This window comes from Lethenteron reissneri, chromosome 33, assembly GCF_015708825.2.
Source record: "Lethenteron reissneri isolate LAM-NWPU_2019-01 chromosome 33, ASM1570882v1, whole genome shotgun sequence".
NCBI lineage: Eukaryota > Metazoa > Chordata > Hyperoartia > Petromyzontiformes > Petromyzontidae > Lethenteron > Lethenteron reissneri.
Genome location: NC_083811.1, coordinates 1,365,156 through 1,380,375, shown reverse-complemented (window position 1 = coordinate 1,380,375; position 15,220 = coordinate 1,365,156). Strand labels below are relative to the sequence as shown.

At 55.8% G+C, this 15,220-nt stretch overlaps 1 protein-coding gene across 2 annotated transcripts in view; it reads left to right on the top strand.

Annotated features, from left to right (window-relative positions):
• Window positions 1-15,220, top strand: part of SHISAL1 (shisa like 1) — a 56,061-nt gene that overhangs the window by 15,314 nt on the left and 25,527 nt on the right. Inside the window, exon 1 of one of the 2 annotated variants that reach the window (XM_061564231.1) lies at window positions 11,818-12,260. The exons of the other annotated variant lie outside the window; for it this stretch is intronic. The gene's annotated coding sequence lies outside the window, so the exon portion shown is untranslated. Of the gene's footprint in view, window positions 1-11,817; window positions 12,261-15,220 lie in introns of those variants that run through there. 2 annotated transcript variants of the gene reach the window in all.

Genomic DNA, 15,220 nt, shown 5'->3' with positions numbered 1-15,220 from the left:
GAGGCGCGGCGCGTCCGTCGCGCGCCGTCACCCCGCGCCACCGTCCCACCGCCGCGCAAATGTGGGCCACGTCCCTCGATGTCGTCCGAGGGAATCGCGTGGCGGTGGCGGCGGCGGTGGTGGTGGAGAGGGAGTATTTGCATGTGAAGTGAACACAGCGTTGCGTAACAGGCATTAAATAATGATGCGAGCTCGGCCTGAATACCGTCGCGGTAAATGTGTGACGCGCGTACGGAGGAGGCTTCCTTGCCGGTGCACTGTGGTGTCGTGCCCGTTGCCTGACCATACTTCACCACGCTGTGCGGGTTGGTGAGCATAGACGTGGGAGCGTTGGAGTACAGTACAACAATGGATTGTGCTGTCCTGTGCTACCCAACACATGATGATTACTAGATATGAAAATGTAATCGTTACTGATTTTAAGTGACTGATAATGGCTGTTGTTGTTGTTAACGAAACGGGAAGGGAGTAGCGACCCGTGTTCGACTCCCGGCCATGGTTGACTTGAGCGGCTTGGCGACGTCCAAACTGCTCCGGCCACCCGCCCACCCACTTCGACGAACATCGGCAATCTGCATTGACCAAAGTGGTGAAGTATGGCCGAGCAAAGCAATCCCCCGTGACCAACATCCAGCAGTCGATTGATCACTCGCCTATGATGTCGATAATGATGATACAAGACGCTTTATATTTAGCCATCATCCCTGGACGAGATGCAGCGAGAGAGGGGGGTGGGTGGCTATTTGGATCCGCGACGTCAACTCTAAGGCCATGCGGGTGGGGGGGGGCAGTGAAGGGTTGGAGGGGGGGCACCGTGGAGGGGGGGGGGGCTATAGAGGCCGAGGGGCTGACTCTCTTCCGTGGAACCTCTCTCTGCCGCGGCTTCATTGTCTGGCACTCGCAGTTTGCAATTAAAACGCAATCATCGATTTAACCCGTGACCCGCACGTGCTCGGTGAATTGAGCTTGGTGAACCGTCTGAATAATTTACTAAATGAGTGAAGGCGCAGCCCCCGGCCGTGTGTGTCTCACAGCCCCGCTGGTGGACGGGTCCCCACGAGAATGAGACAGAGAGCACCCCGCAAGTACATGGCCTACTCCTCCACCTGGGAGCAGGTGGAGGAGTACTCACACTTTACCCCACCACGCGTGGCCAGGCCGATCAGCCTGGCGCTGAACCCATTTACACTGCTGGGTGGACGGAAGTGATGGTGGTGGGGCATGGGGGGTGGGATGTTTAAGAAACTTGCAAAAATACAGTTGCCGCGCCGGGAGGTCGAAGCGACCCGGTGCCCTGGCCATCGTCGCGCGACGGCAGGGCCCTGAATAAATAAAGGCGCGTGTGCTCGAGCAACGCACCCGCACGCGTGGCGATTGCGTTTTATTCACCTAAGTGGCAGTTAATTGAGATTCATTCTCTCTTTTATTAGAGGTGGGAACTGTGTTACGCCAGGGTGTGATTTATTGTTGTTGTTGTTGTCATTATTGTTTTTTCACGTGGCTCAGGCGCAAGCCCCGGCGTGCGCTCTCACTGCTGCCGCCGTCCGTCTCGGCAGCGGGCGGCCGTCGCTCCGAGAGCCTCTTGACCAGACACTGCCGTTGATGGCCGAGCAGCAGCAGCGGCCTGAGCGCTTGCCACATCCTCTCACGCCTCTTCTCCCTTCTTCCTCCTCTTCTTCCTCTTGGGAGCATGGGAGTGGCGATGTTCACGAGGGCACGTCGAGTCGAACGTCGTTGCACGCCCAGTGAACTTTGGTCGTCGTCCGGCCGGAGAGAAGCGAACCCGCGGAGCGACCGCTTCGATGCGACACGTTCCGTCGTGCCCCGTCGCCCTGCGTCGTCACCGTGGCCACTCGCGCATCAGATTCGATGAACGTCGCCAATCCATCAGAAGTGCAGGTTCAGGTTTGCGATCGCCCACTGCCTGCGGGGAAGCCAGAAGGCTCGGCTGTGGGATCGGATCTTCGATCGCACTCTCGTTTGTTGACGTCTGCGCTGCTCACGTGACGGTGCCGTCGCTTTGCCTCGGGAGCGATGTCCAGGACACGCGTGCTGCTCCAGAGGGGGCTTCTCAGATGATGCTGCGCTGCCGTCGCCCGAGGCGCCTTTCTTGTTGTTCGCTGCCACAGACGCCGCTCCTCCTCCGCCTTGGCGATCAGTGCGAGCGGTTTGCATTCACATACCAAGCCAGACGGTGGCGGCGGTGGTGGCCGTCACGCCGTAAGAGCGTTCCATGAAGGACGTGTCAAGCTGTGCAACACAGGGGAGGCCTGAAGCCAGATGGTGGCCCGTGATGAGCCGGTGAGAAACGAACTTGGAGATTGAGCGTCGACATTGCGACCACTGGGGGAGCTTGCAGAATGAAGCGATGGCGAGGTGGCGGCCGTGGTGATGGTGGCATCACGGGAATCGGCCGTGATGACCTCTTGACCTTTGGGTTAGGTCGAGACACGATGAGGGTTTACGACGCTGTCCTGACCCACCCACCAAAGGCAGCCTTCCCCGCGAGTTTACCCATCGTTTCCACTCGATTACAAACCGTTTAGTTACACCCTGCACACACCTGATGATTGCTAAACATTACAAAGATCCCACGTATATCCTTGAACAGATTGTTGGTGTAAGTGTTGTTAGCGAGCACCTATGAAGGCCGGCACCGACACACGAAGGGGGTTGGTGGGTGGCCAACACCTCGTCCGACCGCCTTTGTATCCCCAGTGCTGATGTTTGAATAACCGCAATAGGTACTTATTTGACCTAGGGCAGCCCTAGAACCGGTTCAATTATCCGTCCCCTTTTATTCTTCGTGAGCGGGGATCGAACTCGGTTCGGGGTGCGATAACCACTGCGCCGGGTGTCTCTCTCTATTTAGAGCCACCGCGCGTCCCTCTGCGTCCCTCTGCGTCCCGTGGGATGTGTCCGCTAAGCATCCACCGCGTGTGGTGCGTAGCAACCTGAACAGTATTGCCGAGGCGGCGGGGGCGGCGGCCTGATCTGTGCCCACGCTCGCAGCCGTGCCATGCACGCGGTGCCGGTGGGCAATGGAGCACGGGTGGGGCATGGGAGAGGGAAGGGAGATGGGAGGGGGAAAGGGAGAGGGGTGGAGAGGGAAGAGATGGAACGGGAGGGGGGGACAAAGTTACGAAAGGGGAGAGGAGATAAGAGGAAGGAGAGGGGAGGCGTGGGAGAGGAGGGGAGAGGACAAGCGTGTGTAAGTTATGGGAGTAGGGGGAGAGGGAATGAGTGGGGATAGTGGGTAATAGAGGAGAAGACAGGGGGAGAGGCGGATGACGGGGAGTAGAATGAGATTACGGTGGAGAAATGAAAAGAAAACCGCGATCGATCGGCCTTTAATAGCCAAAAGGGGCACAGCGGCGGTGGACAGCGCGAGCTGCCGACCGTCGCTCCGTGACGACGCCTCTCTCGTGACGACGCCTCTCTCGTTATCCGCCGGGGGTATCGGGGCGACTAATTATCATCGTGCGTCACCCTCAAGCACGAGAGCCAATCCCACCGCCTCACGACCCCCTCGTGCCTCGCGCCACGAGGGGGAGGAGGAGGAGGATGACGCGGCCGTAGGGGACGACCTCTGCCATCGGCGCTCGCGACCAAATCGCCCCCGGGTCTTCGACAGGTCCCGCAATGCTAAGCTGGGTTTGAGCCTGTCCAGATGGGACGAGCGAGCAACCGACAAATGACTCCTCGCTTGCCAGGTGTTGTAGGATGGAGAGTCGCGCGTGAGCAGAGAACATTGCACAGCTGGCGAATTAATTTGCGTTTTCACTGTGTGTGTGTGTGCCGTTCAAAGCTCGAAGAACGGAGCAAATCACAAACGTAGCATCAGCAGCGATCCATTACCGAGTGTTCTGACGAGCGTTGGGGATGAGAGTCGCGCGCGTTTGCCGTGATCGTCTCCCGCCGTCGTGAACATTCCCACGGTGGAACAGCTAGAACAGAACAGTTACAACAGCTAGAACAGAACAGTTAGAACAGTTAGAACAGAACAATTACAACAGCTAGAACAGAACAGTTAGAACAGAACAGTTACAACAGCTAGAACAGAACAGTTAGAACAAAACAGTTACAACAGCTAGAACAGAACAGCTAGAACAGAACGGTTAGAACAGCTAGAACAGAACAGTTAGAACATAACAGTTACAACATTTACAACAGTTGGAACAGTTTATTTAGAATTGCCCTGTGGGGGGCGGCCTCATCAAAGCGCCCACCAACGGACAAGGGGATGCCACTCAGACGTCTGAACTGATAGGTCGGCAACCTACTTGCTGTGCTGCCATCAGCCGGCCCCCATCTTGTGAGACCCAACTCTTGAAGGAGTTTGATACCCACTGCAGAGAGAAAACTCCCACACCCCGCACCCCGCATCCAACCCATCACCGCCTCTGTGAGATTTGGGTCAGACGCCCTGTGCTCACTCTGTTCGTCTGTCTCTAGTGCCTCTCTATTCACTCCGGAGTCACTGGAGTCCCTCTGGAGTCAAACTCCAATTGATTTTCTATTTTGGTAGCAGCCACCCCCCCCCCCCGATGTCCCTAGGGTCGTAACACGAAGCGGAGTCATTACAACCTTGAGACTCAGAACCTTGAGACTCAGAACCTTGAGACTCAGAACCTAGAGACGAGGAAACTTGAGGCGAGGAACCCAATCAAGGCATTGCCTCGATTTCTTTTCTCAAGACAAAGTCACCCGCGCCCGATCTCGTCACGTATCGGATGCTAAGTAGCGGGGCGGGAGGCTTGAGCCTGGTTAAGCGTTTGGATGGGCGACTGCCTTGGCACACGCCACGTGTTATCGGTGGCGACGCAGCGCTGTGCGGTTGGTAGCAGAGAAGGGCGGTGGGGCCAAAAGCCATTGCTGGACTCGGAAAACGTTGAATTCCGCACGAGGAGTGTATTTCCCACCGAGTAAAGCCCGTGGCGCTCAGAAGTTCTTTCTTTCTTCTCAAGGGCGACCACTCGCCCGGTGATTGCAGCGCCTCGGCGTCTCGGTGCGCCTCCACCAACCCGCACCGACCAGCGACGTGAATCGAATTCCAACAACCACCACGACCCGCAAGGCACCGCGAGGGCCCTCAGCCAGCAGTGGATCAAACAAGGAGGCCACACCCACGCCCATGTCTCGCCGTCCGAGATCTCTATTTTTCAACCAAAACGAAACTATATATTTTGTAGTTCGCCGCTTCTTTTTTGTCATTCCTCTGTTGTTTCTTGCAAACTTTGCCACCTCTTTTATTTTTGTACCGCAAGCAACTGCCGAAACAAATAAATAACCAAAAAAACACCACGGGGTTTCTCAAAAGGTCACGCGCCGCCCACGGGACAACGAGAGAGAGGGAGAGAGAGCGCGCGAGAGAGATTGTAACCCGAGATGAACGGTGCAGACGAGTGTTCCCGAGATACTGGACGTCTCGAGGCTGCCCAGGGGCCCAGGTGAGCTCGTCCGGGAGGCTCCACGTGGCTCCACGACGCGACGCGGGGGATTCGCGCGAGGTATAGGGGCGCGGCGGTGGCGAGATGTTGACTAGATGATGCTAAGCCGCTTCATCGGGCTATCATTTGTGATCGGCAGGTCACTTCTGAAACAGAGCTTATAGAGCTCAGTGGGTGCCTTAACTGGACATTTTTTTTTGTAAATAATTGGACGAATCGACCCGCGACCTCTCGCTCATTCGGCGCCTCTCACGTCGGGGTCCGCGCGCTGTATTAGCCAGGAAAATGATGGGCGAGTGTCGATAATGGGGAGATGTGGGGGGGAGTGGGAGGTGGGTGGCGGCTACTGGGGAGGGTAATGCGTAAGCTGATGATGTGAGATGATAAACAACAACAACTGTGTATACAAATACTCACGTGAAGGGGTTAGAGGTGGCCGAGTGGCTCAGGTGGGGGTGGGGTATAATGGCCGTGTCCGAAGTGCTGAGCCGGCAGCGCTGAGGTCTCCGGGTTTGAATCGCGAGTTTCAGCCGCCCGCGATGAAACGAGAGTTCGGGGGGGGGGGAGGGCGTAGAGAGTTGAGTCTCAAGCCGGTCATCATTGACTGCACCACCCCCCCCCCCCCGATCAACATTCAATTTAGGTTGTCACTTAAATCCGGGCCTGTAATGATTCCTCCCCTCCTCTACCACTATGATTTGATCAAGGAATCAATGTGTGCTCTCTTCTTCTATTGTGTGCGATAGTGTTGGTCTCTAGCGGCAGCAGAGGTCACGTAAACCCTTTACAAGGCATCGTGATCGCCATCCTTGATCAGCCCACTGCTGGATGAAGGCCTACCCAAGCCTGTTTGCCCATCCACCCATCACGGTCCCGCGACGCAACAATCCATCCAGCGCCTACGCACGTGCCGATCTCATCGCCCTGCCGCTGTGGCGGACGTCCTGTCTGGAGAGTTTTCACAAAGCCCCAATATTCAGCATCACCCCGCTGGAACTGCGTGCACAGTGAGCTCCCATCGAGTGGGAACTCAACAGTTAATGCATCGATGATGCATCCAGGAATATTTATTCAATTCAGCCGGGTCTGCCCAAACCGGCAACCAGAAACTACATCCCGCACCCGGCACACCACTTCAAGTACGCCGGTCTTTGCGGCGGTGGCTGTTGCTCCCAACGTTGCCACCTACTCCCTTCTACCAGCGCTCCGGATAATATTTGGTGAGATATTAAGCTCTGTTAAATCGCTCCAGATGACTCATGATCCCCCCCCCACCCCTCGCGTTTAAACCAAGAAGCAATCCAGCCGAGGAGCGTCGCATATCAGGGGCCCATTGTGCTCTGCTCATACATTTCCACAGGCGACCAAACACGTAAACATAGCAAGAGATGCACAGCGAGAGTGCAGCAGACTGAGGGAGAGATGGGGGGACAGAGAGTGGGAGAAGGTGGGAGAGAGTGAGAGAAAGGGAGAGAGTGACACTGACTTTTGACTTTTAAACTACTTTTATTGCCGCCAGCAGCAACAGCACTGGAGGCGATTCCGGTACGAAATACACAAAGTCACCAGCAAACACATAACCAACACTGTACATCCACGCACTGTGGCGCTAAATGCGCTGCGTACAATACAAAATAAAAGCCACGTGGTGGTGGTGGTGGTCATCGCGCACGCCACGGTGACGAGCGAGCGCCTCAGAAGGTGAACACCACGAGGGTGCCGTCCACGCTGGTACAGAGAGGGGCTTTTCCGGCTCGCCAGCGTTCAAAGAAGACGTGCACATCACCGACATGTGTGTGGTATGCGTGTTCCAGCCGGAGCCGCGCCTTAAGTAGGCCCCTGAACACTGGAAGCACAGAGCAGCCGTCAGTGTCACCTTCCAGCATCTTTTTTCTTGTTCTGTACACCGCCATCTTCGTCTGAGCACAGGCAAAGTTGGCGAGGTCATGACGCTGGTTAGCCAAGTAAGGCACCCCATATACGAAGTTGCTGTCGTAGAAGGGCACCCCCAGTTTCTTGAAGATGTCTCCCAAAATGCGGAACATTGGTTTGAACCGCTGGAAGCGTAAGCGTAAGTGTAAGTACTGGTGGGGCAGATCCTCCCTGGCACTGCAGGAAATGCACAAGTCTGTTACCCCTGGCGAGATTCGGCTGAGCCACACGGCCGATGGCAACGTGCAGTATGCCAATCTCCACTGGAGGTCACCGCAGCGTTTGGCTACGGGAGACTTGTACATTTGTTTCCACCGAGGGGCGGCCGCAATGAGGGGAGAGAAATGGTCTCTCCATTTTGTGTCCGGTAGGTCGGCCTGGTCCCGGGAATGCAGCGCCTTGACACAGCACGTGTAGAGCGCTGTGTTCGGGGCACTCTTGAAGGGCACGTTCCTGCAGCCTCGGAGCTTCAGTAGCTTGCCGGAGTCGCTGTGGCCAGGGGGCTGCGCGCTGTAGAAGCATAACTCCGGGAAAGAGGAGGAAGGGGGAGGAGGGGGAGGGCCGCCACCATCCCCCGGTGCCTCCAGCTTCAGGCGCAGCTCCTTCATGGCGCGGAGCACGTCCCGCAGGAGCTTCTCCCGGCGAGCGTGGAGCGGAGTCCCCTAGCGGTGCTGGCGACCTCAGCTGCGGTCTTCCACTTGGGCTGGTGGGCCTGCACGAGGTGGAAGACTGTCCGCAGCCCTGCTGATGTAAGTCGTAGAGCCAGGGTCCTCTTTCCTCTGATCCCCTGGAAGAGGCCGTTGCAGAATAAGGGCTCGTTCAGGAACTGCACGAGGTCATAGGACGTGTGCGTTCTGCTCCACTCGAAGCTCCGCCACGCGTCCAAGAGGCTCTGGTGATAACCTGGCAGCCTCGTGTAGTCGACCAGGCTCAGGTCCATCAGGAAGAGCTCCTTTCCGTACCCCAGTCACCCCCCTGCATTCCTCCGCAGGGCGAGGGCCGGCGACTTCCAGAGTAGCTCCTCCCGGTCGTACAGCAGCCGCCTGACGGCCATGAGCCTGAAACTCATGACCCTGGCGGCGACGTCCACCAGATCCTGGCCGCCCTCGCCCACCGGCAGGCAGAGAACGCCCGGCCTGAGGCAGTGTTTCCCATGCCAGACGAAGTGCGCGAGTGAGCGGTTGACTCTGGTGAGTAGCCAAGCAGGAGGCTGGAGGGCCTTGGTCTTGTGCCACAGCACAGATGCTGCCAGGGTGTTAGCGACGAGCACTCGGCAACTCCTCCACAGGGGCCGATCTTAGGCAAGCGGTGGCTGGGCATGTGGGCTACATGGCACAGCCAACGCAGCCTTGCCTGCCGAAGGAGCTCACCAATGGGACTTTGTCCAGATCTTTTAGAGGATTTGTGAGCTCCTCACACAATCCAGCCTGGTTAAACCCAGGATTGATCGTAGGCAGGCCAGCCTAAATGTTTCTAACCAGCGAAGATGTTCCACACACACACGCACACACACACGGACACACACACGCGCGCGCGATCTCCAGCACCGCGGAGGGGAAAACAAGTTTGAATTGTCAGTGCGGGTTGCCGGCGACGAACACCCCCGGATGAGGACCCCGGACAGTGGCAAATAAAAGGGGAACAACGGCGCAAAGGGTGCGCCGTGCAGAGTGGCGTGGGGGGAGGAGGAGGGGGGGGGAGATATTCGCCCCCGTGATTGACACGGCGAGACAAGAACGCGGGACGCCCGCTGGATTGGGGAAGAGACGCGCGAGAGAGGGCGGGGGGGGAGGGCGAGAGGGAGAGGCGCGCCAGCCGTGTGAGCCTCTGGATAAGAGTGCACACGCAGCAGCCGTAGGTTGAAGGGGACGACGGCCGACGGAGGACTGGCGACGGAATGGGAAGCGGTGGGGGGGGACGCGCCCCGTGACGACGGCTCGTGATGGATCGTGGCATCGCAGCTGCGTGGAGGGATGGCAATGACGTGGCCTTCATCCAGCAGTGGATGGAACGTGACCTTTTGACGATGGTAATTTTAATTATACTGAGGCTGCTCATGGTTTTCATGCTGCTGCTGCTGGAATCGATATTTACATTACTCCTGCTGCTTCTTATAATGATAATAATGTTATGTTGCCCTTGATGCTGCTACTGCTGATGATGTTGAGTGTGTTACCCGATCCCCGCGTCTCTCGGTGTAATGCCAAGCGTGCTTCTGTCCACGTTGCAGTGAGGAATCTCATCTGAGCAAAGCAACTCTCCAACACCGAGTGACCCCGTCCTCGCCTCCCTTTCTCTCGCTACCTCCCCCGCCTCCTCCCTCTCTGCTCCTTCTCCCGTATCTCTCGCTCCGCATCTGTGTACCTCCTGCTGACAGTTCAGGTACTCATTTGAAACGTTACCGCCTTGAGATACAGTGGCAAATTACACACCCCGGGCCCCCCTTGTAAGGGTGGGTTCTAGTGCCGATGGGGTCTCGCTCGGGCAACAGTGGCATATTATTAAATGTTAGACAGTAATTGAATATGTTTTTCTAACACAAAAAAATGCACACACTTCCCATGACGAAATCAAACCGCAATGCACCCGATGTTGTGAGATCGCGTAAGCTAAGCGGGGTTCCACCTGGATAGTGCTGGCTATAAGTGACCAACGTAGGGACCGGGTTCTCACACGCGTGGCCACGAGGCTGTACGAGCAAGGCCCTCATCCAGCAGTGGACTGACCAAACGGCTGTACATGCAGCGATAGATATTGGTGGCTGCGATTTGAGTGGTTGAGCGGTGAAATCAAACCCTTGTGGTGTTCTCGAAGGCCTGCAAAGCTCACATTGTGCACACATATCGTCGAGTCTATGCCTCGCAACCAGAAACTGATTTCTCACCGAACATTGTGTGGGTCGCCGGTAGTTCGTAGTCGGCACGTAACTCGTAGCCTGGTTCTCCAACACACTTGTGTGTGCTGTGCTAGTAAGGAATGGCTCTGTTTACGTGACAAACATTACTAATTGGCTGTGTCGGGTGGTGGCGGGTTTAACGACACATTGATATGTTTACGAGATCTAACCCAAAAAAATACCTGCTTTATGGATTGTGTTGATGTGCCGATCCAGACATTAAACCTTTCTTACGACCAAAAATAAATGTCAAACCACAAATTTTTTTTTGACTGCAACCACAAATCAACAGAGCCTGGATTTCGATTGGTTTCAATCGTCGGGCAGGCCCAGCCTAAAGCTCGGCATCGCTTTAAATGCCACGCTAAACACTCGCGCGTGCGCACACACACACAGTGCCTATCTCACGAGTGGGGGAGAAAAGTAATTTGCCTCCTATGGAGTGCGAATTTAAAGCCGATGTAGAGAGGGTGGGTTTAGCCTGCTTACCGTGCACCCGTGTACGCTGCACAGCGGCCCCACTCGATGCCTCTGCAGTTGTCCAATCGCCGCAGCGGAGAAGATCATTAATGGTCTGCAATCCCCACGCGTGCTCATCGCCAACGTGCACTGGCGGTCAATCGGTGTCCCTTGCTTTTTGAACTCGCAGATGGCAGTGAGGCGGCGGTTGCCGAGCGGTTCGTTGTTGCTATCAGGTCAGGGGTCAGGTCCCGCCCTCTCACACACACCCACCGCCACACAAAGATCCCCCGTATAACCTTAACAGACTGTAGGGGCAAGTGCTGTTAGCGAGCACCTATGAAGGCCGGAACGGTACACGAGGGGGTGGGTGGCCAGCACCACGCCCGACCGCCTTTGTCTCCCCAGTGGCGATGTTTACACACCGCACCAGGTACTCATTTCAGGCTGAGTCGACCTAGGGGAGGCCCAGGACCGGTCCAGATAATCGTCACCGATGTTGGCCGTGAGCGGGAATCGAACCCGGGTCGCCAGGTTCATAGCGCAGCGCGCTAACCGCTGCACTACCGCTCCCACACACACACCGACACATACACACCGACGGTTTGAATGTCGGAAGTTTTGTTGGAGATCCTCGTTGAACAACCCAAATCGTTTCGCGACCTTCGTTTCTCGAGATAAGAGCGGAATGACAATCATCAGGCGCGCGCAGTGCGCATGCAGCGAGTGGTTTAATTTCGCACGCGAATGGAGTCCACGCGATTTCTAGTCGCGCCGCGCGTTGCGTTCAGCACCATGTCCGACGTTTCGCTCCACGTGCTTGAGACCCGCTGCCCCAGATAGAAAGGCGTCCTGGCTCGCACCAACCGCGGACTTTAACGACGACAGCAAAAAAATCTCGTCGCGCGCCTCGTCCTGCGAGGACGAATGCATTGCCGCCCCCCACCCCTCCTCACCCCACCCCTCCCCCTCAGTGTCTCTTCGCCAGCCCTGCTGGAATCTCATCTGTTTACATTCCTGCCCCGTGGTGAGCCTGCCCCCACAGCCCCCCCCCCCCCTCCTCTCCAAGGCTCGGCAGTCGGAAGCGGCGGAGTCTCGGGCGGGGAAGGTCGCGACGCGTCTCATCGCCCCGCGCGTGCGGCCGGCGGCTCCGCACAGCCGAGCCGGCAGCCGCAGGGAGAGTGTGAGCCAGACGGCTCGGCTGTCCCGACACGCGCAGAGAAGACTCCTCGGCTGTCCCGACACGCGCAGAGAAGACGCCAACCGAATGAGCGGCCCAGCCAGCACGCCAGAAACCAAACCAGCCAGTCACCAAGTTAGCCTCTCAGCTAGCAAGCCAGCCAGCTACCCACAAGTCAGACAACCAGACAGTGACCAAGTTAGTCAACTACTTACCAAGTTAGTTAACTAGTTACCAAGTTAGTTAACTAGTGAGCTTTCCCAGCCACACGACCGCTCAGCGATCCAGCTGCGTGCATCGCTGAAGGTGGATTGCACCGCCGCTGCCGATGACACTGCTACCGGTAACGTTGCTGTTGTTCGGTTGTTTTGTTGTTGTGCGGTTGGTGGTGGTGCTCGCTTATTGTTTGATTGTTTGGTTGCTGCTCGGTTGTTGACGATTATCGCGCCCGTGGCAGGCAGCGAGCGAGCGCGCTCTAAACGCTGCGGAGATTGCTGCGTTGGGGTGAGTGTCGGGCTGGGTGGCGCAGCGGTTAGGGGTACACGAACGTAGCATGTATGTGTGTAGTATGTATGTTGTGTGTATGCATGTTGTATGTTTGTTGCGTGTGTTGTATGTACGTTGAACTTATTTCGCACCGTACGCAGCCTAATCGAAGGTGCGGGGGAAGGACGACGAAACTAAAACACAAGAATCCGTTTTAAAGAAACGAGTTTTCACTCGAGATGATGACGATTTAAAAGTGCACAGCTCCAGTGGCTTCCTAATATCGGAAGGAAGAGCGTTCCAGACGGCCGCAGAAGCGCATCTGAAAGCGCGCGATGCAGTGGCCGTCGTCTTTGTAGATGTGTGGTTGTGTGTCAGGGCTCGGGCGAGCATTGGGATCAGTCAGTGCTCGGATAATGGTGATGATTATGGTCAACGTTCAGTGTAGAGTTGGGGTCAGGATTTAAACTGGGTTTCGAGGTAGGGCTAGGCTTACAGGGTCATCACGTTTAGGACTCGGGTTAAGATTGTAGTTAGGGGTAGAGTTATAGGCTCACAGGGTTGAGGCGAGGGTTATGACTATCGGGGTTGGGAGGATACGGTTAAGGATCGGGTTACCACGTAGGCCTCGTGTCGGCTCCCACACGCGAGCGGGCCACGCGGCCCCCACGTCTCGCGCTCGCTCCGGGTTCAAAGAGAACCTCTCCCCGTGTCGCCGATTCGTCGTGAGCCCCTGCGGGGTCACCGCACCGCCCGACTCTCCAATTAGCGCGGCGCGTGCAGTACAGAGCAGCTGCTGCTGCTGCTGCCAGGGCACCTGCTGTTACACAATCCGCGTCAGCCTACTCGGTGGTGCTGATAATAATAACTAGCTGTACTACCCGGCTTCGCCCGGGACTTGTATCTACCACGGCCGGCCGCCTTTGTCTCCCCAGTGGCGATGTTAATACGCTACAGTAGTTAAGTTACTCGTTTGAGGCAGAGTCGACCTAGGGGAGGTTCAAATAATCGTCACCGGTGGTGGCCGTGAGCGGGAATCGAATAAACACATACACATGACCCGGCTTCGCCCGGGACTTGGATCCACCACGGCGGCAAAACCGACATACATACACACACAGACATACACACAAACACATACACACACATACATACACGCATGCATACAGACACACAGACATACACATAAACACATACACATGACCCGGCTTCGCCCGGGATTTGGATCTACCACGCCCAGCCACCTTTGTCTCCCAAGTGCCGATGTTAATACGCCACACCAGTTACTCGTTTGAGGCTGAGTGGACCTAGGGGAGGTTCAAATAATCGTGACCGGTGGTGGCCGTGAGCGGGAATGGAACTGGGTTCGCCGGGTTGGTAGCGCAGCGTAGCGTTAAGCACTACACCCACCGCTCCTCACACACCACACACGCACAGACACACACACAGACACACGCAGACACACACAGACAGACACAGACAGACACACACACACACACAGACACACAGACAGCACGCTAAGCACTACACTACCGCTCCCCACACACCACACACGCACACACACAGACACACACACAGACAGACACAGACAGACACACACACACACAGACACAGACAGCACGCTAAGCACTACACTACCGTTCCCCCTACACAACACACGCGCGCGCGTCCATAGGTACACATACACGCGCTTGCTGCAGACACACACGACTTTCAGGGTGCGTAAGGCAGTAAACGACTGAAATAATAAAGCGGCAATGCTGTGCGAGGAACGCCTTAGACCAGCAACACATTTGTGTAATGCGAGCGTAAACACACAAACACATACAAACACATACACACACACACACAAACACATACACACAGACATACACATACACACAAACACACACATACATGCACACAAACACATACACAATACACACACACATACATGCAGACACAGACAGACACATAACACACATACATACACACATACACACACATACATAGACACACATACATAGACACACACATACATACACACAAACACATGCACACACGTACATACACACATACATAGAGACACGCAGACATACACATAAAGACATACAAAAAAACCCACATATAAAAAACACACATACACACAAACACATACATACACATACACACACACATACATAGAGACACACAGACATACACATAAACACAAACACACATACACATGACCCGGCTTCGCCCGGGACTTGGATCCACGATGCCCCGCCGCCTTTGTCTCCCCAGTGACGATGTTCACACACGACAGCAGTTACGCTTTTGAGGCTGAGTGGACCTAGGGGAGGGCCAGGTCCGTTTCAAATAATCGTCAGCAGTGGTGGGCGTGAGTTGGAATCGAACTGGGGTCGGTCAAGCAGCTTAATGACTGTTTGTACAAAGAACATATAAAGAATCGATTATAATAACCAGGCAAGAGTCCACATTATAGACTGCCAGTACACGCACTCAGCTTCATAAGCAGGCTAGAGTGTACATGATAGAGTGGCAGTACGCTCACCGAGCTTAATAAGCAGGCTACAGTGTACATGATAGACTGGCAGTACGCTCACCCAGCTTAATGAGTATTTGTACAGTGAACATTAAAGTAATCGATTGTTGGCGCGTTGGGTTTAAAAGTAATATTAATAGCACACATTGTGGTGGGGGTGTAGTGAAGAGTAGGAAAAACTTTGATGAATTTACCTCAGAGTGGCGTGGTGGGTGTCGAGGCCTAGTAGCGTGCAAAGCCTGCGGCCTCGCCTAAAATTGTCGGCTTGGAAGAGGCAGGGTACGGGTGGCGTT